This window comes from Microcaecilia unicolor, chromosome 4 (genome assembly GCF_901765095.1).
Source record: "Microcaecilia unicolor chromosome 4, aMicUni1.1, whole genome shotgun sequence".
In the NCBI taxonomy this organism is placed as follows: Eukaryota; Metazoa; Chordata; class Amphibia; order Gymnophiona; family Siphonopidae; genus Microcaecilia; species Microcaecilia unicolor.
This window is the reverse complement of record NC_044034.1, coordinates 27333474-27359278: the sequence shown is the minus strand read 5'-3', so window position 1 is coordinate 27359278 and position 25805 is coordinate 27333474. Positions and strand designations below refer to the sequence as shown.

At 44.4% G+C, this 25805-nt stretch overlaps 1 protein-coding gene across 1 annotated transcript in view; it reads right to left on the bottom strand.

The window, feature by feature from the left end:
• The window catches only part of MYO7A (myosin VIIA), a 324978-nt gene extending 313806 nt beyond the window's left edge, over positions 1–11172 (bottom strand). Inside the window, exon 1 of the mRNA XM_030200068.1 lies at positions 10945–11172. The gene's annotated coding sequence lies outside the window, so the exon portion shown is untranslated. The remainder of the gene's footprint in view (positions 1–10944) is intronic.
• Positions 11173–25805: the final 14633 nt, after the last annotated feature.

Genomic DNA, 25805 nt, shown 5'->3' with positions numbered 1-25805 from the left:
GGGCAGTTCGCCCCAGGTGCACGCCGCTGGGGGGTGTCGCGCACCTGTCCGCTACATTCGTTCTGTGCTCCCTCTGCCCCGGAACAGGTTACTTCCTGTTCCGGGGCGGAGAGAGCATGAAACCAAAGGAAGCGGTCAGGCGCACGGCACCCCTCCAGCGGCGTGCACCCGGGTGTGGGGTTCTTTCACCGAGGGGGGGTAGTGCTGCACATCGGCGATCCGCCCGGGTGTCAGCCCCCCTAGGAACGCCACTGTACCTAAGCCCACTCAAAATCTGTTGTCTGGCTACGCCCCTGATTTACCCTCCCCCCCCCTTTTTACAAAGCCATGCGGTAATGCCGACAGCCCATTCACTTTGAATGGGCTGCGTCGGCGTTACCTCACCGGCAGCCGCTAGTGCGGCTTTGTATAAAAACGGAGGGGGGGGGGGGGTTATTGAAATAAACTGAAAAACAAAGAACTTGCAGGAGCATGAAACAGAGTCAAGAATACCTTTAACAAACGTTTTGGTGTTACAGATGAATTTATGTCTTCTTTGAGCCAGTTGAAAAAGCTATGCTGTTGTAAAGCCTCAGAAGGACAGGAAGCTGGAGCAGAAGCTTAGCCAGAGCTACTGAGTGCAAATGAAAAGTTCTCACACAGAAAAAAACCAGAGCTTCAATGCACTGCTTCCCACTGTGAGCTTAACAAAGCAGAGCAAAAGGTTACATATCTTTGCTGATCGACGCATACTAAACACGTGAAATTTGTTTCTGAATCAACGGTGAAACATAAGTACATATAAGTACAGAAGTATTGCCATACTGGGAAAGACCAAAGGTCCATGAAGCCCAGCATCCTGTTTCCAACAGTGGCCAATCCAGGTCACAAATACCCGGCAAGATCCCAAAAAAGTACAAAACATTTTATACTACTTATTCCAGAAATAGTGGATTTTCCCCAAGTCCATTTAATAACGGTCTATGAACTTTTTCTTTAGGAAGCCGTCCATACCTTTTTTAAACTCCGCTAAGCTAACCGCCTTTACCACATTCTCTGGCAACGAATTCCAGAGTTTAATTACACGTTGAGTGAAGAAACATTTTCTCCGATTCGTTTTAAATTTACTACATTGTAGCTTCATCACATGCCCCCTAGTCCTAGTATTTTTGGAAGAGTAAACAGACGCTTCACATCTACCCATTCAACTTCACTCATTATTTTATAGACCTCTATCATATCTCCCCTCAGCTGCCTTTTCTCCAAACTGAAGAGCCCTAGCCGCTTTAGCCTTTCCTCATAGGGAAGTCGTCCCATCCCCTTTATCATTTTCGTCGCCCTTCTCTGCACCTTATCTAATTCCACTATATCTTTTTTGAATATACGGCAACCAGAATTAAACACAATATTCGAGGTGCAGTCGCACCATGGTGCGATACAAAGGCATTGTAACATCTTCATTTTTGTTTTCCATTCCTTTCCTAATAATACCTAACATTCTATTTGCTTTCTTAGCTGCAGCAGCACTCTGAGCAGAAGGTTTCAACGTATTATCAGCGACGACACCTAGATCCCTTTCTTGGTCGGTGACTCCTAACGTGGAACCTTGCATGACAAATGAGGGCATTTTGGATGTGCATACCTTTAAAAGTATCAAATGACCGTGGAAGCAGAATGAGCTAAATCTTTATTCATGCACATTCATTTTTGGCCTGAAAAGGCAAGGCCACTTTGGGAGGGAATTAAGTCAGAAGGATGAGTCACTTCACCAATTACACTAAAACTGATAAGCAGCTAGATAAGCCTATCCCTATCTTACTTCTCCCAAATTCCATGGCTGATGAAGCTGACAGCTCAACACCAAAGTCAAACAGAGCACCATTTTCTCTCCTGCATTCAGAGAGAGGTCAGAGAAAAAGATGCTAGCTTCAGAAATTACTTTGCTAAAGCCAGTAATCAATTTGCAAAAACAGAGAGAAAGCATTGATTTGATTTACTTACTTTATATACTGCTTAATACAGCTATTGTTTTAAAGTGGTTTACAATAAAAGACAGTGAAACAAAATAAAACATTATAAAATAATAATCATAATAGTACAGATAGAGCTCTGCTGGGCAGATGATCAGAAGCGAGGTTATTAGGGTCATACTAGCGCCTATGTTTGCTACCGCCCCATGATCAGAGCCCCCGAGAGAGTGAAACAATGCGCTCGCGGGCTCTGAACGCTACTAGCATGCAAATGCATGCTAAACATATTCCTCCCCAGTGATTTTTCATGGAGAGAGTGGTGGATACTTGGAATGCCCTCCCGCGGGAGATGGTGGAGATGAAAACGGTAACGGAATTCAAACATGTGTGGGATAAGCATAAAGGAATCCTGTTCAGAAGGAATGGATCCTCAGAAGCTTAGCCGAGATTGGGTGGCAGAGCTGGTGGTGGGAGGTGGGGCTGGTACTGGTCAAGACTTCTACGGTCTGTGCCCTGAAAATGGCAGATACAAATCAAGGTAAGGTATACACAAAAAGTAGCACATACGAGTTATCTTGTTGGGCAAACTGGATGGACCGTGCAGGTCTTTTTCTGCCGTCATCTACTGTGTTACTATGTTAATTGCTGGTGCCTAAAGTTTGATGCCGTTTGTGCCCTAAGCGCTATTCTATAAAGGACGCATACCCCAGGGGTGTAGCCAGACCTCAATATTTGGGGGGTCCAGAGCCCAAAATGTGGGGGCCCACAGTTTGGCCTACCTCCTTGCTGCAACCCCACATACCTTGGCTGCCGGGGGTCCCTATGGTCCCTCAGTTTCACTATAACCGAGCATGAATACGACATGAGAGGAACCGGGGGGGGGGGGGCAATGTGCAGAGAACAGCACTGGAGAAAGGTTTCAGCTGGCAGGGGTTGGGGACACCTGCCAGCCAAGCCAGGGGCCCCAGATCCAATTTGGGGGGCCCAGGCCCTAAGGCCCTCCCATAGCTATGCTACTAGTATACCCCTTATAGAATAGCACTCCGTGCATAAAATGTTTGGTGTTGATTTTTAAGCAGAGAGTAGAAACAGAAACAGGCTCTTCAAAAAACAGAAGAGCCAGATTCTCTGTTTCCACTTTCCTCCTGCAACTGTTCGTGGGACACTGCTGTTCTTTCCACTTTTCTGGTTGTGTTGCTGATTTTTAGGGACCACTTACTGAATTTACACCTATGTGGCTATATTTAAGGCTTACTTTAGAACACCATGAATTCATGCAGTGAACAATGTAGGAATCTACACCATAGACTATGTTGCATCCTTGGCTTCCACAAATTCAGAACATGTGACTCACAGTTTGCAGATGAATAATTTCTGCATGACTTTACTATATGAATTTTTTTGGGAGGAAGACATGGCAGATTTCTCTTGCTCCTTTGAGTTTGCAATTGAACTGGAACTCTTCTCTGTAGGGCTATAGCACCCTGAACTTTTATTTGCAGCTAACTGGGATCTTTTCCCCCCATATTGTACCCTCTCCTCCAAAACTCATTCAGCCCAGGCAATACAGTGATACTTCTTGATTGGGAGCCACAATCCCACCAGTACTTAGATAAGGTGGATCCTAACTCTGCCCACTAGGTTTCATCATTGTGTGGTGACTAGAGAATGACAGGGGATGGGGACGGGGAGGGCATGGGGACAGACTTTGTCCCAGTATCATTTTCTAGTTGGAAGGGTAGACGGTGGTGGTGAGAAGAAGGGTTATTATAGCTGTTCATTGTTATTATTGTTTTCTATTTGTAATTTATACACAACAGTTGCATAGCAAATTGTTCGTTTTTATACCTTAATAAAAAGATTTAAATATAAAATCATAAGTGTTCGAGGCTTCTGTAGATGAGGCCGGAGCCCATGGAAACGGGGGAAGGGACGGGGACAGAACCCACGGGGTGGGGACAAACTTTGTCCCCATGTCATTCTCTAGTGGTGACTGGGGCTTTGAACACACTCTCTACAGCATCTGCAATCCTGGCCGGCCCAGGAATCAAAATCCCTCCGATATCATTGGTGTCTTTTATCTACACTGTGATATATCTCAGGAAGAAAGTGCAAATATCTGAGGAGGACTGTGGGATTGGGTAGCAGGTGGAGAAGAAATGCATAATTCATCTCATAAAATGAAATGCAGTTACTACTACTACTACTTAACATTTCTAGAGCGCTACTAGGGTTACGCAGCGCTGTACAATTTAACAAAGAGAGACAGTCCCTGCTCAAAGAGCTTACAATCTAATAGATAAGAGTGAGACAAATATAGGACAATCAAGCCATTGTGACATCACTGATGAGGTTGGCTCTTAGGCATTGGTGGAATGAGGCATTATGACATCACAATCTCAGCTCTGGTTAAATCACTGCTATATGTAATACTACTACTACTTAACATTTCTAGAGCGCTACTAGGGTTACGCAGCGCTGTACAATTTAACAAAGAGAGACAGTCCCTGCTCAAAGAGCTTACAATCTAATAGACAAGTGAACGGTCGGTCCGATAGGGGCAGTCACATTGGGGCAGTCTGGATTCACTGAACGGTAAGGGTTAGGTGCCGAACGCAGCATTGAAGAGGTGGGCTTTAAGCAAAGTTACATGATTGGGCTAATCTTGAGCAGCCCTGTCAGGTTCCCTGTGGGAGCTGAGGTTTAATCATTGCTCGAAGGACAGCAAGAAAAAAAAAAATCTGAATTTGAAGGATCTATACTGCTTGCTTTTGTGCCTTTAACAAGAGCGTTAAATATAAAAAGTCATCAACCCAGCTGTTTTGTCATTAATGATAGTTTTGCTTCTCTTTGGTTTGAAAGACAGTTGTCTTTGAAACCAAAGAGAAACAAAACTATCATTAATAACTTCATGCACAGGCAGCTCCTTGTGACTCTGGGCAAGTCACTTAACCCTCCATTGCCCCATGTAAGCTGCATTGAGCCTGCCATGAGTGGGAAAGCGCAGGGTACAAATGTAACAAAAATAAAATAGATACTAATGGAGATTCTACATGGAATGTTGCTAGTATTGGAGATTCTACATGGAATGTTGCTATTCCACTAGCAGCATTCCATGTAGAAGGCTGCGCAGGCTTCTGTTTCTGTGAGTCTGACGTCCTGCACGTACGTGCAGGACGTCAGACTCACAGAAGCAGAAGCCTGCGCGGCCACATTGGTGTGACTCTGGGCAAGTCACTTAACCCTCCATTGCCCCATGTAAGCCGCATTGAGCCTGCCATGAGTGGGAAAGCGCAGGGTACAAATGTAACAAAAATAAAATAGATACTAATGGAGATTCTACATGGAATGTTGCTACTATTGGAGATTCTACATGGAATGCTATCAACATTCCATGTAGAAGGGTGCGCAGGCTTCTGTTTCAGGACGTCAGACTCACAGAAGCAGAAGCCTGCGCGGCCACGCGGCCACATTGGTGATCTGCAAGGGCTGACTTCTACATGGAATGTTGCTAGTGGAATAGCAACATTCCATGTAGAATCTCAAATAGTAGCAACAGTGGAGGAGTGGCCTAGTGGTTAGGGTGGTGGACTTTGGTCCTGGGGAACTGAGGAACTGAGTTTGATTCCCTCTTCAGGCACAGGCAGCTCCTTGTGACTCTGGGCAAGTCACTTAACCCTCCATTGCCCCATGTAAGCCGCATTGAGCCTGCCATGAGTGGGAAAGCGCAGAGTATAAATGCAACAAAAATAAAATAGATACTATTGGAGATTCTACATGGAATGTTGCTACTATTGGAGATTCTACATGGAATGCTATCAACATTCCATGTAGAAGGCTGCGCAGGCTTCTGTTTCAGGATGCCAGACTCACAGAAGCAGAAGCCTGCGCGGCCACGCGGCCACATTGGTGATCTGCAAGGGCCGACTTCTACATGGAATGTTGCTAGTGGAATAGCAACATTTCATGTGGAATCTCAAATAGTAGCAACAGTGGAGGAGTGGCCTAGTGGTTAGGGTGGTGGACTTTGGTCCTGAGGAACTGAGTTCGATTCCCACTTCAGGCACAGGCAGCTCCTTGTGACTCTGGGCAAGTCACTCAACCCTCCATTGCCCCAGGTACAAATAAGTACCTGTATACAATATGTAAGCCGCATTGAGCCTGCCATGAGTGGGAAAGCGTGGGGTACAACTGTAACAAAAAAAAATTAAATGACAAAACAGCTGGGTTGATGACTTTTTATATTTAAAGTTACCTTTGACGACATTTCAGACCGATTAAGGAGATTTAACAAGAGCTTAGCATTAGCCAGAACCAATAAGCAAACCATTACTTCCCTAATGTTAGAGTTTGTTCATGAACTTCCCCCCCCCCCCCCCCCCCCATTTTCAAAATAACACAGATTCCCGTCCCGTTGGTTCAGTGCAGAAATCTTGGAAGGAGCTGAAATGCTACGTGAAATACACCTGACCTTTTGGCTTCAGCTGATTTACTGCCCCAGCCATTAACTCTAATGTGGTTTGCCCCCTCTGAAAATCAATCCAGGCACCAGAGGAACAAAATCAGGGAGTTGAGGTCCCATTATCAATATCTTTGTCCAATGGTCAAAGCTTTACAGTTGGGTCTGAAACCAGAGTATTAGGGGTCTTGATCGATTCTTCACTCACCTTCTCATCCCATATTAACCAGCTATGGAAAAAAAACACTATTCAAAATAAGACAGCTACGTCTAAGTCAGATCATTCTTCAATCAAAAAAGCCTTCGCACTACTAATCCAAATGTTAGTTCTACCTCACTTGGATTACTGAAACGGTCTATTTCTTGGCATTAAGTGTCAATATGAGAAAAAAACGGCAAATCATACAGAATACAGCTGCTAGACTAAATAGATATACCAGTGTTTCACCTCATCTCAACAAACTGCACTGGCTCCCCATAGCAGAAAGACTCGGGTTCAAAGCTGCTTGTTTAGCTTTTCAAATCCTAAAGGGTTTCACCTCTGAACTGCCGACTGAGACCGCTTCGCTACCTCTGGCCCACTCTAACACACTGAAAGAACTGCTGATTCTAGTGTCATCCTTTCAAAAGACAACTCGATATCAGAAGATTTACAGCTTTCTATTACCCGTTAAACCTACTGCCATCAGAACAGAAAACAGCTAGCTTAGCTTCAGGAAGAGGCTAAACACCTCTCTCTTCCCAAAGACTGCTTCATAATAATTCATTATGACTTCCACCTCCTAGTACCACCCACTGTCCTTTCTTATAATATTTTTGATCTCATACATTACATCAATGGTATCTAATCTTCTCCTACCTCACACTAACACTATTACCTAGACTGTAAACCGCACTGAACCCTGAAAAGGGGATATTAGCAGTATACAAGAATTTGTTTGAATTGAATTGGAATCGTATTCTATAACGATCCACATGTAAATTGGGGGAGGGGGCATTCCAAAATTTTTACGTGTGCAAATAAAGAACTCAGCCGAACCGCACCTAATTTAAATAACGGCATTTACACCTGCTTTTAGAAGGCGTAATTGCAGCTGCCTAAAGATAGGAGCTGTATGTGCCGTAAGCGCTATTCTATAAAGGAGGCATACTCCAGGGGTGTAGCCAGACCTCAACGTTTGGCGGAGTCCAGAGCCCAAAATGAGGGGGCACAGTTTGGCCTGCCTACCTGCCGCAACCCCACATACCTTGGCTGGCAGGGGGTCCCCAACCCCCGCCAGCTGAAGCCTTTCTCCAGCGCTGTTCTCTGCACATTGCCTGCCCTGCTTCCCCTCACATCACGTGCATGCTCGGTTTTAGACCCCCACCAGTCAAACAAGGGTCCCTGGATCCAATTTGGGGGGGGGCAGGCCCCTAAGGCATCCGTAGCGACCCCACTGGCATACCCGTTATAGAATACTGCTCAGTGTGTAAAGTTTTTGGCACTGAGTTTTAGGTACCACTTATAGAATCTACCCCTACATGGCTATATTTAAGGTTTAGAACACCATGAAATCAAGCCACGAACACTGTAGGAATCTATACCATAGACTATGTTGCATCCTTGGTTTCCACAAATTCAGGGAACACGTGACTCACAGTTTTCAGATGAATAATTTCCGCATGACTTTACTGTATGAAATTTTTTGGGAGGAAGGCATGGCAGTTTTCTCCCGCTCCTTTGAGCTTGCAATTAAACTGGAACTGCCCTCTGCAGGGCTACAGCAGCCTGAACTTTTAATTGCAACTAACTAGGATCTTTTCCCCCCATATTGTACCCTCTCCTCAAAAACTCAATCAGCCCAGCCAACACAGTGATATTCCTTGGTTGGGGGCTAAAATCCCACCGGTACTTGGATAAGGTGGATCCTAACTCTGCCCACTAGGTTTCATCATTGTGTGGTGACTAGAGAATGGGATGGGGATGGGGACAGACTTTGTCCCCATGTCATTTTCTAGTTGGAAGGGTAAGGGGTGGTGGTGAGAAGAAGGGTTATTATAGCTGTTCATTGTTATTATTGTTTTCTATTTGTAATTTATACATAATTCTGGTCACCGCATCTCAAGAAAGATAGAGTGGAATTGGAAAAGGTGTAGCGAAGGGCGACGAAAATGATAGCAGGGATGGGACGACTTCCTTATGAAGAAAGACTACGGAGGCTAGGGCTTTTCAGCTTGGAGAAGAGATGGCTGAGGGGAGACACGATAGAGGTATATAAAATAATGAGTGGAGTGGAACAGGTGGATGTGAAGCGTCTGTTCACGCTTTCCAAAAATACTAGGACTAGGGGGCATGCGATGAAACTACAGTGTAGTACATTTAAAACAAATAGGAGAAAATGTTTCTTCACCCAACGCGTAATTAAACTCTTGAATTTGTTGCCGGATAACATGGTGAAGGCGGTTAGCTTGGCAGAGTTTAAAAGGGGTTTGGACGGTTTCCTAAAGGACAAGTCCATAGACCGCTACTAAATGGACTTGGGAATAACATGTAAAGAATGTTTGTATGTTTGGGAAGCTTGCCAGGTACCCTTGACCTGGATTGGCCGCTGTTGGGGACAGGATGCTGGGCTTGATGGGCCTTTGGTCTTTTCCCAGTATGGCATTACGTATGTACTTATGTACAACAGTTGCACAGCATATTGTTCCTTTTTATACCTTAATAAAAAGATTTAAATATAAAATCATGTGTTCAAGGCTTCTGTAGATGAGGACAGAGCCCACGGGAACGGGGGAAGGGACGGGGAGAGAACCCACGGGGACGGGGTGGGGACAAACTTTGTCCCCATGTCATTCTCTAGTGGTGACTGAGGCTTTGAACACACTCTCTACAGCATCTGCAATCCTGTCCGGCCCAGGAATCAAAATCCCTCCGCTGTCATTGGTGTCTTTTATCTACACTGTGATATATCTCAGGAAGAAAGTACAAATATCTGAGGAGGACTGTGGGATTGGGTAGCAGGTGGAGAAGAAATGCATAATTTCTCTCATAAAATGAAATGAAATGCATTTACATGACTCTGTGCTAAACTTGAACAGCCCTGTCAGGTTCACTGTGGGATCTGAGGTTTAATCATTGCTCGGACAGCAAGAAAAGAAAAATCTGCATTTGAAGGATATATACCATAGTAACATAGTACAAGACGGCAGATAAAGACCTGAATGGTCCATCCAGTCTGCTCAACAAGATAAACTCATTTTAAGTGGTATGTGATACTTTATATGTATACCCAAGTTTGATTTGTCCTTGCCATTCTCAGGGCACAGACCGTAGAAGTCTGCCCAGCACTGTTCTTGTACTAAAAGTTCTGAAGGTTCTGGAATCCTAAAGAGTTACAAGATTCCGGAATCCCAATTAGTAGCAACATTCCACGTAGAACCCCAAAGAGTAACATAGTAAATGACAGCAGATAAAGACCTTACCAGCCATCCAGTCTGCCTAAAGATAAAAACTCATTTTACATGGTATGTGATACTTTATATGTATACCTGAGTTTGATTTGTCCCTGCCTTTCTCAGGGCGCAGACCGTAGAAGTCCGCCCAGCACTGGTTTTACTCTCCAATTACCGGCGTCGCCAGCCAATCTCCGCTAAGATTCCGCATTCTTTTATACCTTTAACAAGAGCTTTAAATATAAAAAGTCATCAACCCAGCTGTTTTGTCATTAATGATGTCTTTGAAACCAATGAGAAGCAAAACTATCATTAATGACAAAACAGCTGGGTTGATGACTTTTTATATTTAAAGTTGCCTTTGCTGACATTTCAGACCGATAAAGGAGATTTAACAAGAGTTTAGTATTAGCCAGAACCAATAAACTACCCATTACTTCCCTAATGCTAGAGTTTGCTCATGAACTTCCCCCAAACGACTACCTATTCCTTCCCCATTTTCAAAATAACACCGATACCCGTCGTTCTTGGACAGAAATCTTGGAAGGAGCTGGATTGCTACGTGAAATACACCTGACCTTTTGGCTTCAGCTGATTTACTGCCCCAGCCAATTAAGTCGAATGTGGTTTGCCCTCTCTGAAAATCAAACCAGGCACCAGAGGAAAACATAAGACAAAAAAACGTAATGAATTCGTGGTATCAATGTGTGTCTGATACAAGGAAATGTTTCAATGACAATTCGACTCACACTACTGTAAAGAACAGAATTAATCCACTCAGTAAAAATCCCCCTCTAGAAAAAAAAACCTTAATCCACTAAATTCCACATTGCTTTGGAAAGGTAACCCATGCTTTAACTTCTTAACAGAGACCTGGGAAATTCCAAACCCCTACCCCCCCCCCCCCCCCCCCCCCAAAAAAAAAAAAAATCTGATTAAATTCAAAGAGTTGCTCGTCTAGGCTAAGGAAAACACACGGATCACATTGTGGATTTTTAATTCAGGCTATTGCCAGTACCTGATCAGCTCCTAAGAGGCTTTCAGTAAATCCTTAAAGAATGAGCAAATCCAGATAGGCTCCTGCCGAGAGCTCTGTTTACTCACCTTTAGCAGTCCATTCAGACATTTGACCTGGGGAGCTTCTGGGTTTACAGAAGCCAAAACGCCTGCCCCACAGCGCTCCGGAAGCCGGTCCCCTGTTCAAATTCGGCTTGACACCTGTCCCAGTTTTCACCAGTTCCCCTGCCTCTCAGCTGCTGCCTTACATAACGATCTCACTGCCTGTCTGACCCTCCTCTCCATTCATACTGACTGATCCTGCTTACGGAGGGGAGGAGATTATGGGCAAAGATGTTTGGATTTGAGGTGACCTCAGTAGCAGAGGTGGAGTCCAGCCCTTGGGAGGGAAGCTAGAAAGGTGCCATTACTCAGAGCCCAAGGTCCAGCCGAGACTGCAATACCTGTATTTATCTATTGGACTTTATTAACCGCCTTCATGAAGAGACTCACCTTAGGTTGTCCTATGTAAAAGTAAAAACATAATAAACCACTTTATTTATCAATTATAAGAGAAACAAGTTAAGAACGTTCTTTAAATTAGTCACCTTACTTTCTAACTCCTCTTACTCTCTTACCTATCTATATGTTCCATCTTTGCTTATACCCTTCACTGTCAATTAAAATGTTCTATTACTATTGTGTTGACATTGTAAGTAGTGTACTATGCCAAGGGCCCCGCGCGGGTGACACACTGATGTAGAGCATGAGTACAGCACAGATAGCTGAAGAGAATGGTTGGGAGGTGGGGATAGTGCTGGGCAGACATACGGTCTGTGCCAGAGCCGGTGGTGGGAGGCGGGGCTGGTGGTTGGGAGGCGGGGATGGTGCTGGGCAGACTTATACGCTCTGTGCCAGAGCCGGTGGTGGGAGGCGGGGATAGTGCTTGGCAGACTTATACGGTCTGTGCCAGAGCCGGTGGTGGGAGGCGGGGATGGTGGTTGGGAGATGGGGATGGTGCTGGGCAGACTTATACGGTCTGTGCCAGAGCCGGTGGTGGGAGGCGGGGCTGGTGGTTGGGAGGCGGGGATAGTGCTGGGCAGATTTATATGGTCTGTGCCAGAACCTGTGGTGGGAGGCGGGGCTGGTGGTTGGGAGGCGGGGATAATGCTGGGCAGATTTATACGGTCTGTGCCAGAACTGGTGGTGGGAGGAGGGGCTGGTGGTTGGGAGGCGGGGATAGTGCTGGGCAGACTTATACGGTCTGTGCCAGAACCTGTGGTTGGGAGGCGGGGATAGTGCTGGGCAGACTTATAGGGTCTGTGCCCTGAAAAGGAAGGTACAAATCAAGGTAAGGTATACACAAAAGTAGCACATGTGAGTTTATCTGGTTGGGCAGACTGGATGTACCGTGTAGGTCTTTTTCTGCCGTCATCTACTATGTTACTATGTTACGTATACTTTGTATTGTTATTTAAATATTTTTACTGCTGTAATTGTCTATTGCTCATGTTTGATTTAGTCTTATCGTATACCGCCTTGAGTGAATTCCTCCAAAAAGGTGGTAAATAATTCCTAATAAATAAAATAAAATAAAATAAATAAAATATTTAAAAGCAAGGAGAGGTGAATGAAGATGCAAAAAAATAGAATCACCATTACTCTAATCCAGGAATTCTCAACCCAGCCAGCCAGGTTTTCAGAATATCCACAATTAATATGCATGAGACAGATCTTCATGCCCTCCCTCCATTGGAGGCAAATCTATCTTATAATGTCTATTCCTTGTGGAGATCCTGAAAACCTGATTGGCTGGGCGTGTCAAGAGGACTGAGTTAAGAACCTGTGCTCTAATCTAATGTTTACGTTTTGCTTAATCTTGTCATAATGGATTGTATATTGACCAGAAACTAAATTTCAGCCATGTTGAGGCCTGGTGGGTAATTGTATTTATTTATTTATTCATTCATGACATTTATACCCCACATGAACCCGAAATAGACTCAAGTTCAATGTGGCTTACAAACAAACAATAAAGTGAATAAAACATAATAATATACGGAATATAACACAAATTACAATACGTTTAGAGCTAAAGATATTTAATAGTAGCAAATTTGGGGGTCCTTTTACTAAGATGCGCTGAAAAATGGCCTGCGGTAGTGAAGACGCGTGTTTTGGGTGCGCGCAGAATCATTTTTTAGCGCACCTGTAAAAAAAATTGCCTTTTTAAATGCCGAAAATGGATGTGTGGCAAAATGAAAATGGCCGTGCATCTATTTTGGGTCTGAGACCTTACCGCCAGCCATAGATCTAGCGGTGAAGTCTCACGCGTTAATGACCTATGCCTGTCAAATGCCACTTGACGTGTGTAGCTGACTCGCCCAAGAAAATAAAAAATATTTTTCGGTTGCACGTAGCATATTCACACCAAAAATGAAATTACCACAAGGGCCACGCGGTAGCCAGGCGGTAACTCAGAATTGGCACGCATTGCGCGCGCTCAGGCGCCTATGCGGCTTAGTAAAAGGGCCCCTTTGAGAGAGAACACACATGTATTTTCACATTCTAAAACTGACACATATATATGTATCTAGCAACGGCAGGCACATATGTACAATATACCTGCCAGGCTATACACATAGGGATAAATGTGACCACGTGATGCCACTTTTACATGAGGACGAGGAACGACCACAGAAGGTGGAGGAACCCACAATCCTACTTCAAAACAGTACAGCAAAGAGGAGTAGGATGGTCTGGCCTTTGTAATAACCAAGGGAGACGTCTAAAAATTCAGTCTTCATTAGAGTCATTTGATGTTTCCTAATAAAGACTGAATTTTTAGACGTCTCCCTTGGTTATTACTTTTACATGAGGCCATTGGTTACCAATTGCATCTCGTATATCCTATAAAGTATTGTTCCTTCCACAATTCCTGTCAGCTTTATTATTTCCTAACACTTCTCAACATACCCTTAGATTGAGTCAGCGACATTTACTTATTATACTCACATTTAAACAAATACAACATGAATGAATTAGGAAAAGGATCTTTCGTGTTGTAGGTCCTGCCATGTGGAATACTCTTCCTGTTGATATAAGGCTACAAGACTCCTTACATACATTTCTTCACCCAACGCATAATTAAACTCTGAAATTCGTTTCCGGAGAATGTGGTGAAGGCGGTTAGCTTGGCAGAGTTTAAAAAGGGTTTAGACGGTTCCCTAAAGTCCTGGATTGGTCGCTGTCGTGGACAGGATGCTGGGCTCGATGGCCCCTTGGTCTTTTCCCAGTGTGGCATTACTTATGTACCTGTTTTTAAATCTACAGCCATCATTTACAGCCAAGCCACAAGATACCACCGTATCTGCTCTGACCCAGGGGACAGAGACAGACACCTTAAAAGCCTGACTGAATCCTTCAAACAGAAAGGCTACAACCCCAAAATAATCTCCAAGAATATTGCCTCCTCCCTCAAAACACCCAGGGAGAATCTGCTACAGTACAAAAAGAAAAAATCCACAGACAGAATCCCGCTTGTAGTGACTTACAATCCAGAGCTGGAAAAACTGAGGAAAATCATAAGAGATCTACAACCTATACTCCAGGAGGATGAATTACTGAAAGAGATATTCCCATCCCCACCAGTACTGGCCTTCCGACAGCCACCCAATTTAAAACACAAGCTAATCAGAAGTAAACTTCCATCACAGACTGAAAAGGAACAGAAGGGCACACTTCCCTGTAATTTATCCAGTTGCAAACTATGCCAAAATATTTCACAGGACCCCAAAGTCATCCACAAAGGAAAGATATTCAACATAAAGGGATCTTTCACTTGCTCATCTTCCAATGTGGTATATATCATTCAGTGTAAAAAATGTAACGAAGGATGCTATATTGGAGAAACAGGCCAGATGCTTAAGACAAGATTCAATTTACATAGACATCATATGAACAATACTGGTGCCAGTAGGGCTCCCACGCCTGTTGGTCAGCATTTTACAGGACCAGGACACTGTACCAGTGACTTCACAGTGAGAATCCTGAAAGGTAACTTTAAAACCATACAAGAACGTAAGACCTTTGAAGTCAGAATGATTGAATATTTTAACACCCAACAGAAAGGACTTAACAAGGATCTGGGGTTCCTAGCCCATTATAAACCATAAAGCTGTATTTCTCTGTTGATCACCCCACCCCTCACATATCCACACCCATCCTGTTAGAATATCAATGATATGCTTTGATGTCCCCATGTATACCTCCTACCCACCCCCATCCTCCCACCCTGTCAGACTGTCATAGTAATGCTTGAATGTTTTCACTTATATACACTGTCAGCTAGCACATTTGCTTATTTCCGATCTGACGAAGAAGGGCAACCTTCGAAAGCTAATCAAGAATGTATTAAGTTATGTCCAATAAAAAAGGTATCATCTTATTTTCTTTTCCATGTTTTATTTTGTTTGATTTCTATTGATAAATCTATGCTGAAAGCTCACCTTTTCACTACTGCCTTTGGCTCCTAACCACTACTCATTTGCCCTCCTTCTCCCCTGTTCCTCTTTACCTTGCAATTCTCTTGCCCGTACTGTCTTGTCTGTCTGTTTTACCTAGATTGTAAGCTCTTTGAGCAGGGACTGTCTCTCTATGTCAAATGTACAGCGCTGCATGCGTCTGGTAGCGCTATATAAATGCTATTAGTAGTAGTAGTAGTAGTACTTATGTACTTATGAGCTAAAGATCCTACTGATTGAGGATACATTTTTCCTGAGGACTCTCTCCTAGAGAGAGATAATTTGGAATTTTTTGACTGCATCTGCACTATACTTAAAGACACCTGGGCTACTTTTGCCGGTATTGCAACCCCCTCTGTCAGGGTGTTCCGACTTCCCTGTTGTGTCAGTAGCCTTCATAGCTAACTTTTTCTAATGTGCTATTGAGCAACTGTTGGTTAACCCAGGGCCATAGCGAGGGATGTACAGCACAGGATGCAAGGGAAGCGGGTGGACCAAAATTGCACCTGGTCAGTTGGCTTCTGTGCTTGACCAGGATGTCCTGAGTGAGGAGGGAATGTTTGGGGGCGGTTCCACACAGCTTGCATTTCCAGCTTGGGATGCTCCTGAGTTTATCCCATGTTCGAATTAAAAGCTGCTCTGTTTCCTTTTTAAATGTTACCATCAACCCCTGGATTTCATACTAATTCAGTGGAGCCCCCTCCTTTTGGGAATATGCTCCCCTTTCTTCAAAATGTTGTCCAGTTCCCAAATGTCTAGTCCTGTAAATCACACTTTAGACTAAGGACTGCAGATTGTGATTTGCATTACAGTGAAAAATATATATTATTAAATCTCCATTACCCAATACTTTGTGGCCTCAAGTATAAGACCACCTACGCATCCACCTTCTCCTATGTTAGCGCTCATTTGTGGAATGGTCTACCTAAATTGGTCAAACTTACCCCCGATCACCCGACCTTCAAAAAGTGCCTCAAGACCTTTTTATTTGGAAACGCTTACGCTCCAAACCCGCCTAGCATCTCTTACTTCTGAACTGTAACTGTCGTAGCGGCATTTTGATCACCTCTACTCTTTTTCCTTTTCCCTCCTTTGCTTTTCCCCTTTCTCTCTTTCACGCCTATCAAATTGATTGTTTGTTTGCTGAATTGTTGTATGTTTTTGTAAACTGTTGTAAGCCACATTGAGCCTGCCCGTGGGTGGGAAAATTGTGGGATATAAATGCTATAAATATATATATATTTTTTTTTCACTGTAATGCAAATCACAATCTGCAGTCCTTAGTCTAAAGTGTGATTTATATATATATATATATATATATATATATATATATATATATATATATATATATGTTCGGAGCAAGGGCGTAGCCAGACTTCGATGGGAGGGGGGTCCAGAGCCCGAGGTGAGGGGGCACATTTTAGCCTCCCCCCCCCAGCGCCACCGACTCCCCGGTGCTGCAACCCTCTCGACCCCCCCCTTCCCGCCGCCAACCCTCTCCCGCCGCATACCTTTACTGGTGGGGGACCCCAACCCCCGCCAGCCGAAGTCCTCTTCTCGGCTGCGCAGCGTTGCCGAATGATCTGATCAAGTTTGAATCTGTTTCTGTGCGTGCGTCTGACGTCCTGCACGTACAACGTGCTGGACATCAGACGCACGCACAGAAACTTGATCAGATCATTCAGCAAGCAACGCTGCGCGGCCGAGAAGAGGACTTCGGCTGGTGGGGGTTGGGGTCCCCCGCCAGCAAAGGTACGCGGTGGCAGGGGAGAGTTGGTGGCAAGAAGGGGGGGTCGAGAGGGTCACGGCAGGGGGGGTCCAGGGCCAAATCTACGGGGGCCCATGCCCCCATGGCCCCATGATAGCTACGCCCCCGGTTCGGAGGGGAGGGATGCATCCTAAAACAGTTTGTAAAGCAGGAGGGAATTAGTGCTCAGAGCTCAGAAATGAATAAGGAAACAGATGATCCAGTAAAGTAAACTGCTGACATACCTACTACAGTAAAGATAATGCTGACCATCTTGTTTCTAAGGTATATGAGTGCTTCATGAATAATAATAATATGTCTCAATGCATTAAGTAAATGCAGCCTTTTTTCTTTAATCTGTGACTTAGGGTCAGTATTAAAATGTGAGGTTCTGCTGCAAGCAATTATTATAAAGAGTTAGGGCTGATCATCTCTACTTGTACTGTTTTCAAAGAGTTGCACCGTAAGTCTGGCATAGGAGAAACCCTTTCGGAAAGGGATCCCAGGGCTCCTGGACTACGTTACTGGTCTGGGACTTTCCCTGCCTAATGGTGAATTCTCTGACAACCTACCGGAAGTGAGATGGCCGAACTGAGGGAAAACGTTTCACTCTAGAATAGGTGGTGTATGGACTGCACTGTATTGCAGGGTTAGTTGGTGAATCTGTTTTGATAGACATTTAACTTTAAAAAATAAATATTTTTAAGAGAAACTGAAATTAAAGATCTGGAACTGACAGGGCCAACCAAAGGGTATCGGATGACCCAGGCAAACTTTCAGCTGTGAGACACCCCTTAAGAGTAGCTCAAGGCCAACCACTACCCCCCCCCCCCATTCCTTTCTCAATTCTCCCCCCCCCCCCCAGCCCAAGGCTACCAGCATCACCCCTTCCCTTCTCTATCTCACTCCCCAAGGTGGACAGCGTTTCCCCTTCCCCCTCTAACTGCCTCTCCAAGTTGCCAGCATTCCTCATTCCCCTCTATTCATCCCTCCAGTTAGCATCTCAACTTCCCTTCCCTACCCTCACACTTGTTCTGGGGCCAGCTTCAAAAGGAGAGTGCTACATGGGCCTTGTGAATTCAGGTTCACACCGAAGCACTGTTTTGTCCCGTTGCAGAAGAGGGCAGGGTTCAGGGATGACCCTGCCACAGCGTGGACTAGGTATCTGCCTGCAGCTCGGCTGAGGGAAGACTCTCAAGCATGCTGGAGCCTCCAAAGTTCTGCCACCCTAGGCAAACACCTAGTCAATACTGTGGCAGGGCCATCCCTGTCTAATGACATTACTACTACTGTTACTTATCATTTCTATAGCACTACTAGATGTATGTTGCATTGTACACTTGAACATGTAAAAGACAATCCCAGATCAACAGAGCTTACAATATAATCAGGACAGACAAACAGGACAAACAAGGGATAAGAGAATTACTTAAGGTGGGAATGATAAAACAGACATAGGTGCTGATCAAGTGAATAGGGGTTAGGAGTTAAAAGCAGCCTGAAAAAGGTGGGCATTTAGCCTAGATTTGAAGATGGACAGATGGAGCTTGACGTACTGACTGAGGAAGTCTATTCCAGGCATATGGTTCAGCAAGATAAAAGGAACAGAGTCAGGAGTTGGCAGTGGAGAAGGGTACAGATAAGAATTACCCAATGAACGGAGTTCCCATGGAGGAGTGTAAGGAGAGATAAGAGTGGAGAGGTACTGAGGAGCTGCAGAGTGAATGCATTTGTAAGTCAATAAGAGGAGTTTGAACTGTATGCGGAAATGGATAGGAAGCCAATGAAGTGACTTGAGGAGAGGGCTAATATGAGCATAGCAACACTGGTGGAATATAAGTCGTGCAGCAGAATTTTGAACAAATTGAAGGGGAGAGAGATGGCTTAGTGGGAGACCTGTGAGAATCAAGTTGCAGTAGTCTAAGCAAGAGGTGATAAGAGTGTGGATTGGTATCTAGTATTTTTATTTATTTATTTATACCCCTCGCTTTCCCACTCATTTTACAGGCTTAAAACACACAGTTTCTTCAAAGTCATATACCCCACTTTTGGTTCCTTTTCACTCAGTAGGTCACAAATATGTTGTGCTTCAGGTTTCTTTATCCTGATGGTGAATCCCAAGCTCATAAGCCCATGTTTGCTTTCCTCTTTCTCGCCTTTCAAAATGTGCTCCCTCTTTTCACTATCATGATAGAATTCTGGAGATCCAACAAATGGAATGAGTTGACGGTCAAACTGCTTTCTCGTGCTGTTCCTTCTGTCTGCATATTTATTTATTTATTTATGCATTCTTTTATCCCACTGTTATCTAAAAATGAGTATTGCATTAGCCATATCCTGTATTTATGCTCATATTAACAAACATTTGAAAGAAACAATGTGGGGATGGGAAGAGAGAAAAGGGAAGCAAAGAGACAACCACTGAAACCGAGAAACTGAACAGCATATGGAGAGCTCCTGACTCTTACAGTTTCTCCATTACCTGCCGAAATCCATCAGACCCTACTTCAGAGGTGCAAAACCATGGTCTTCAAGGGCTGATTTCATGGTCTTCAAGGGCTGATCTCAGAAATCCACAATGAACGTATATAATAGCCATCCAGGTGGATGGAGTGGCCTAGTGGTTAGGGTGGTGGACTTTGGTCCTGAGGAACTGAGTTCAATTCCCACTTCAGGCACAGGCAGCTCCTTGTGACTCTGGGCAAGTCACTTAACCCTCCATTGCCCCATGTAAGCCGCCTTGAGCCTGCCATGAGTGGGAAAGCGTGGGGTACAAATGTAACAAGAATAAAATAGATACTATTGGAGATTCTACATGGAATGTTGCTAGTCCACTAGCAACATTCCATGTAGAAGGCTGCGCAGGCTTCTGTTTCTGTGAGTCTGACGTCCTGCAGGACGTCAGACTCACAGAAGCAGAAGCCTGCGCGGCCACATTGGTGATTTGCAAGGGCCGACTTCTACATAGTGGAATAGCAACATTCCATGTAGAATCTCAAATAGTAGCAACAGTGGAGGAGTGGCCTAGTGGTTAGGGTGGTGGACTTTGGTCCTGAGGAACTGAGTTTGATTCCCACTTCAGGCACAGGCAGCTCCTTGTGACTCTGGGCAAGTCACTTAACCCTCCATTGCCCCATGTAAGCCGCATTGAGCCTGCCATGAGTGGGAAAGCGCAGGGTACAAATGTAACAAAAATAAAATAGATACTATTGGAGATTCTACATGGAATGTTGCTACTATTGGAGATTCTACATGGAATGTTGCTATTCCACTAGCAACATTCCATGTAGAAGCCTGCGCGGCCACATTGCTGATCTGCAAGGGCCGACTTCTACATGGAATGTTGCTAGTGGAATAGCAACATTCCATGTAGAATCTCAAATAGTAGCAACAGTGGAGGAGTGGCCTAGTGGTTAGGGTGGTGGACTTTGGTCCTGGGGAACTGAGGAACTGAGTTCGATTCCCACTTCAGGCACAGGCAGCTCCTTGTGACTCTGGGCAAGTCACTTAACCCTCCATTGCCCCATGTAAGCCGCATTTAGCCTGCCATGAGTGGGAAAGCGCAGGGTACAAATGTAACAAAAATAAAATAGATACTATTGGAGATTCTACATGGAATGTTGCTACTATTGGGGGCGATCTAGTGCACCGGCGTTATTACACGCACAAGACCTGGCGAGATCCGATCTACGTTGGGCCCTTCAAGATAGAAGCCCTGTCAGCCACCGCTGCAAAGCTGGAGGACCACACATCCTGGGTCCATCTGAAAGATATACGAGCTTATCCAAATACCCCATCAGGTCTTCTGGATGTTTCCATTGATGTTCCCAGCACAGCAGTCACTGGAGAGACCAGTCCCACCACGAACCCCATCACCACCGCCACTGAGCCCGAGACCACCGACCCCGCACCCAACACTTTTTAATCATCTTGATCAACTTGACCAAAGACTTAACCACCTTACCCCCTCTCCTGAATCACACCTCCTTGATCTGGCTGACATTATTATCCAAGCCTTCGCAGAATCTCCAGAGTCACCATCTGAACAACCACCTGTATCTGAACCAGTATTTGAGTTGCCTTCTTCACCTCCTCCTCCCACAGTTCCTGTTCTTCCACTTCCCTACGTGGATCTTCGCATCCGCCTCATCAGAATCCGCAATCTGGCAGACGATCTCCTCCAAGTCCGCAACCTAGCAGGACAGTTGACCCCGGAGAACGAGAGTCCATTGTGTTTTCAACAGTAAACATTTTGCACAGCAACACCTGTGAGCTGCTCGACATGCTACATCGGTACTTCCCGAATCAAGCCAGATAAATGCCACAGCAAGTTCCGCCGCTGTGCACTTCAGAAGTATTTATCCCCTTACAGACTGTTTCTCTACATAAGTGTGACTCTGAGCAGGTATCTGATACAAATTCCCATTGGTCCAAAGACTTGGATGACAATTATCTGGAAGCCGACACCATTTCTGACGACAAGGCCGGAACCAGCGCTCGTCCAAGTGTTGCCTCTGCTGTAACGGTGTTACATCAGTACACCCTCTTCTTCTGCTTCCCATCTGCCAGACTGTTTGCTGTTGGACTCGTGTGCATGATCATACTGTGTATAGGTTTGGTTTTGTTTCTCACTACCTTGTTTCCCTATACTGCTGACAGCAACCTCTTTGATCTTTGGATCACACTTACAGCCTTTCCCACTGGCAACGTTACCTTGCCAGCCGGAAACGCTACGGTACTTGCAACTACTTCAGTACTTGCGACTACCCCAGCAATACTTGCAACTACTTCTGTATTTGCATCCACTCCTGCTCTACCACCTACTACAGCATCTTACACAAAACTCCAACAGTACACCACAATCACGCGCCCGTTTGGATATAGCCCCCCCCAGACGATCTCAAAGATCAGCCCCGCTGCCACCAGTCATCCCACCCCCTGGGCCGACACATCTGGCACAACAGACATTTCAACTGGCAATCCTCCAGAGCCTATTGAAACCTCTGCAACTACTCCTTTCCTCACTGATCCTCCTGTTTTGTATTCTACAACTGTTCCCAATTCTATCAGTAGCTCGGTCCATATTGTCCCCAATCGTACAACTACTTTTGAGGATAATATTGCCTTGCTTGAATTACGACCCACCCCTCCTCCTTCTTCTTTGGTTCCTGCTAGTGACGCTCCTCCTCCCACACATACTACTTTAGCCACGTCAAACACCACCGTCCCAGCCACTCGTCCTCCCAGATAGCTCAGGTGACCATCAATATATGTCCCAGAATTTACCAGACACTCCGCCTTCTCCACCTGATTCTTCCCCACCGTCGCCTTTAAATTTAGGTGCACACTTGATCCCTGAACCCCCAGAATATCTAAGACAATTAATTCATCCTCATTGGGACCCTGCTCCAGAAGACGATACAAATTGGGACCCCTTCACCCGATACCACACACTGTGTGAACCTTTGTTTGACAGTTGGACATTAGGTCCTAGCCGTACGGTTACACACACTCAGTTACTGTTTGGAGGAATCTTAGGCTTACAAATTGAACAAACAGACGACCTCCTAATCAGGCCACAAACTGGTGACATTGTAGATTTTTGGGTAATTACATACGCTGTACTGGGCACTGACTGGATTCCCTTCCTGTTATCAGAGAGGTTGGATCGAGACCTTTGGAAGTATATGGTATTTTCCAAATCCCAGATCCTACTGAAATAGGGGCTATTAGAATTTACCCCCCATACCCAAATACCTGTTGCTAAAACCCTTGGGATAAATTTGTCGCTCTCCTTAATCAGTAGCCGTTACTTACCTTTCGTACAATTGTGATACAGTGCCTCATTATGAAAACTACCAACATGAAGTGCTTAGCCCTCCTGTTGTGTGTGCTCACCACACCCATGATACATGGAACACAGTACCTAGCAAATTTTCAAGAACAATTTACAACCACTTATGAAATAACATTACCCACTACCAAGGACACAACCACTATCACCCTTGATGTGTGTGCTTACACAATGTGTGGGGAACATCCTGTGCAGCAATATTTGTCAGCTTTTGAAGTATACCTGTGTCCCTTCCCCAATTGTGGAAGTTGGGCACAAGTATGGTGGTATACAGGTTCATGGGTTCCCTACTCAGGTACTGAGATTCCAGATCTAAAAAGGAGCATTTCCATCATGAAATTGCGAGTCACTGGCCTCTGCCAAATGACCAAATGTAATCCAGTGGCTATCACTTTTAGAGGAGTAACGGATGTTACATACAGAACTTATTCCATAGGAATTGATGCCCCAGGTAGAGACCCCATTGGAAAATTCAAGATTGTTCCACCCCCAGCCCAACCTACAGCGACCAATCCTTTAGTGCCGACAAAGATCCCAGAAATAAAAATTCCCTACCAGATTGTACCAATTAATGATTCTAAAGATTTGGTGGCGCTAGAAACAGGATTTGGAGAGACAAACCTATGGCTCGATTGGGCACATTATACAACAAAGAGTCTGAATATCTCTAATTGTTATTTTTGTTCCCATGCAAGAGCAGAACCAACAGTTGTTCCTTTCCCCTTAGATCTCCAAAATGATCCAGATGGATTTTGGTGTATGTTGCAGTTATTGCAGGTTAAAGAGGACATAAATCAGTCTTGTCAACATCTTGACGAGCACCACCCCTACTTACCCCCTCGGATGAGGGTCCCACCTGCATTCAGGATTCCAAATCCTGCTACCAAATATCATACATGTCTGGAACGATATGGGGTGAAAAAGACACGGTTTTTAGGAAACTTAACCAATTGTAACACAACCTTAGGAAATGGGACTCTGAAAAATCTGAACCTAACACGGTTCTCACAAGCTAGAGCAGACATATGGTGGTACTGTGGAACCCGCACTATCCGCAATACACTTCCTAACAATTGGACAGGCAGATGTGCCCTAGTCAAATTGGTCATTCCAATCATTATAGCATCCTTGCCTCCTCCTCATAGCAGCTCTTCCTCACGAGTGAAGAGAAATGCAATGCCTGGATCTTTTGATGATCGGGTCTATATAGATGCTATTGGAGTTCCAAGAGGGGTTCCTGATGAGTTTAAAGCCAGAAACCAGATAGCTGCAGGATTTGAATCAGTTTTCTTTTGGTGGGCGACTATCAATAAGAATCTTGACTGGATCAACTATATATATTACAATCAGCAGAGATTTGTGAATTACACTAGGGATGCAGTTCAAGGAATTGCAACACAATTAGACGCCACTAGCCGGATGACGTTGGAAAATAGATTAGTTCTTGACCAACTTCTAGCAGCGGATGGAGGGGTGTGTCAAAAGATAGGCACCCAGTGTTGCACCTTTATCCCCAACAATACAGCTCCAGATGGATCAATTACCAGAGCTTTAGAAGGCTTAACCTCACTGTCGCAAGAATTGGCAGAGAACTCTGGTGTTGATACATCCTGGACAGGTTGGATGGATAGAGCTTTTGGTAAATGGAAAACATTTATCATTTCAGCTGCCACGACTATAATCATAGTGGTAGCAATTTTTGTTCTAGTAGGCTGTTGCATAATCCCTTGTGCTAGAGGCTTAGTAGAACGCTTAATTGAAACCGCAATAATGAAAAAGACAGTAGCGGGACAGTATACCCTGCACGAAAACCTCCTTCCCAACACCACAGGAGATAACCCATTGGACTATCTCCCTTTGGGAAGGACCAATCGCTATGCAACTGTTAGAGACACTGGAGAGATGTCTGCAACTGTACAATCAGATAATAGCGCACAGGGATATAATGTAACCATATAAAGCTGTATAAGATGATATGATAAATTGTGCAAATCTATGCAAATGTATAATTAAGATATAATCAGTATATAACCAATGAATTTGTGATTTATAACAATATAAATATATTGACATACATAAGAATAAGATAGAACCTGCATATTAAAAGGTTGAAGAAAAATTATATTGTAGTAACCATAAGTGTTAGTAGGATTGACATAATTGAAGTACTGCCAAGATGATACTTTCAAACCGAAAACGAAACAAATTGTACCAGTTGACCTTAAGACTCAGATAATTTTATGGCCTCATAGAATACCTTCTGGAATGGATGGTACCAAGGTACGTTAACCCTGGTGTCACCCTATGGGATAGGGTGAAGAGGGGAATGTTAATATATGGCCTAGCTTTAAGGCTACCACTGGAATAGTGATGGCCAAAGCTATGCAGCCAAGAACAACTGGAAAAAAATACTGACTAGGCCAAAGAACAAGCAAGTGAATTAATATTTGAGAATCTGCAAAGAGCAGGTCTGAATAATGACTTCTGACACAAATTGGTACAATTTTTAAATCAAATATAGCATCTGTAATGAAAGATCAGATGAATAAAATGGAGCTTATTAGTTTTGGTATACAATGATACAGAGGTAATACAGAGTTCATGAGATGGTATGAAAAGTATTGCAGCCGGAAGATGTGAAACTGTTATCTCAACGCTTCCCAAAACATGTTGATAATTAGCAGTAGCTGAGAACGGAAGGAGTTGGGTACATCAGATAGCAGATCGCATGGGAAAGTATGATCTCAGAAAGTGAGAAATATTAGGAGCTAGGTATCTCACCATTCACTTCTATGGAGAAGATAGAGTATAAAAGAGGGGAGATTTTGGCTTAGTTTGAGAGTCT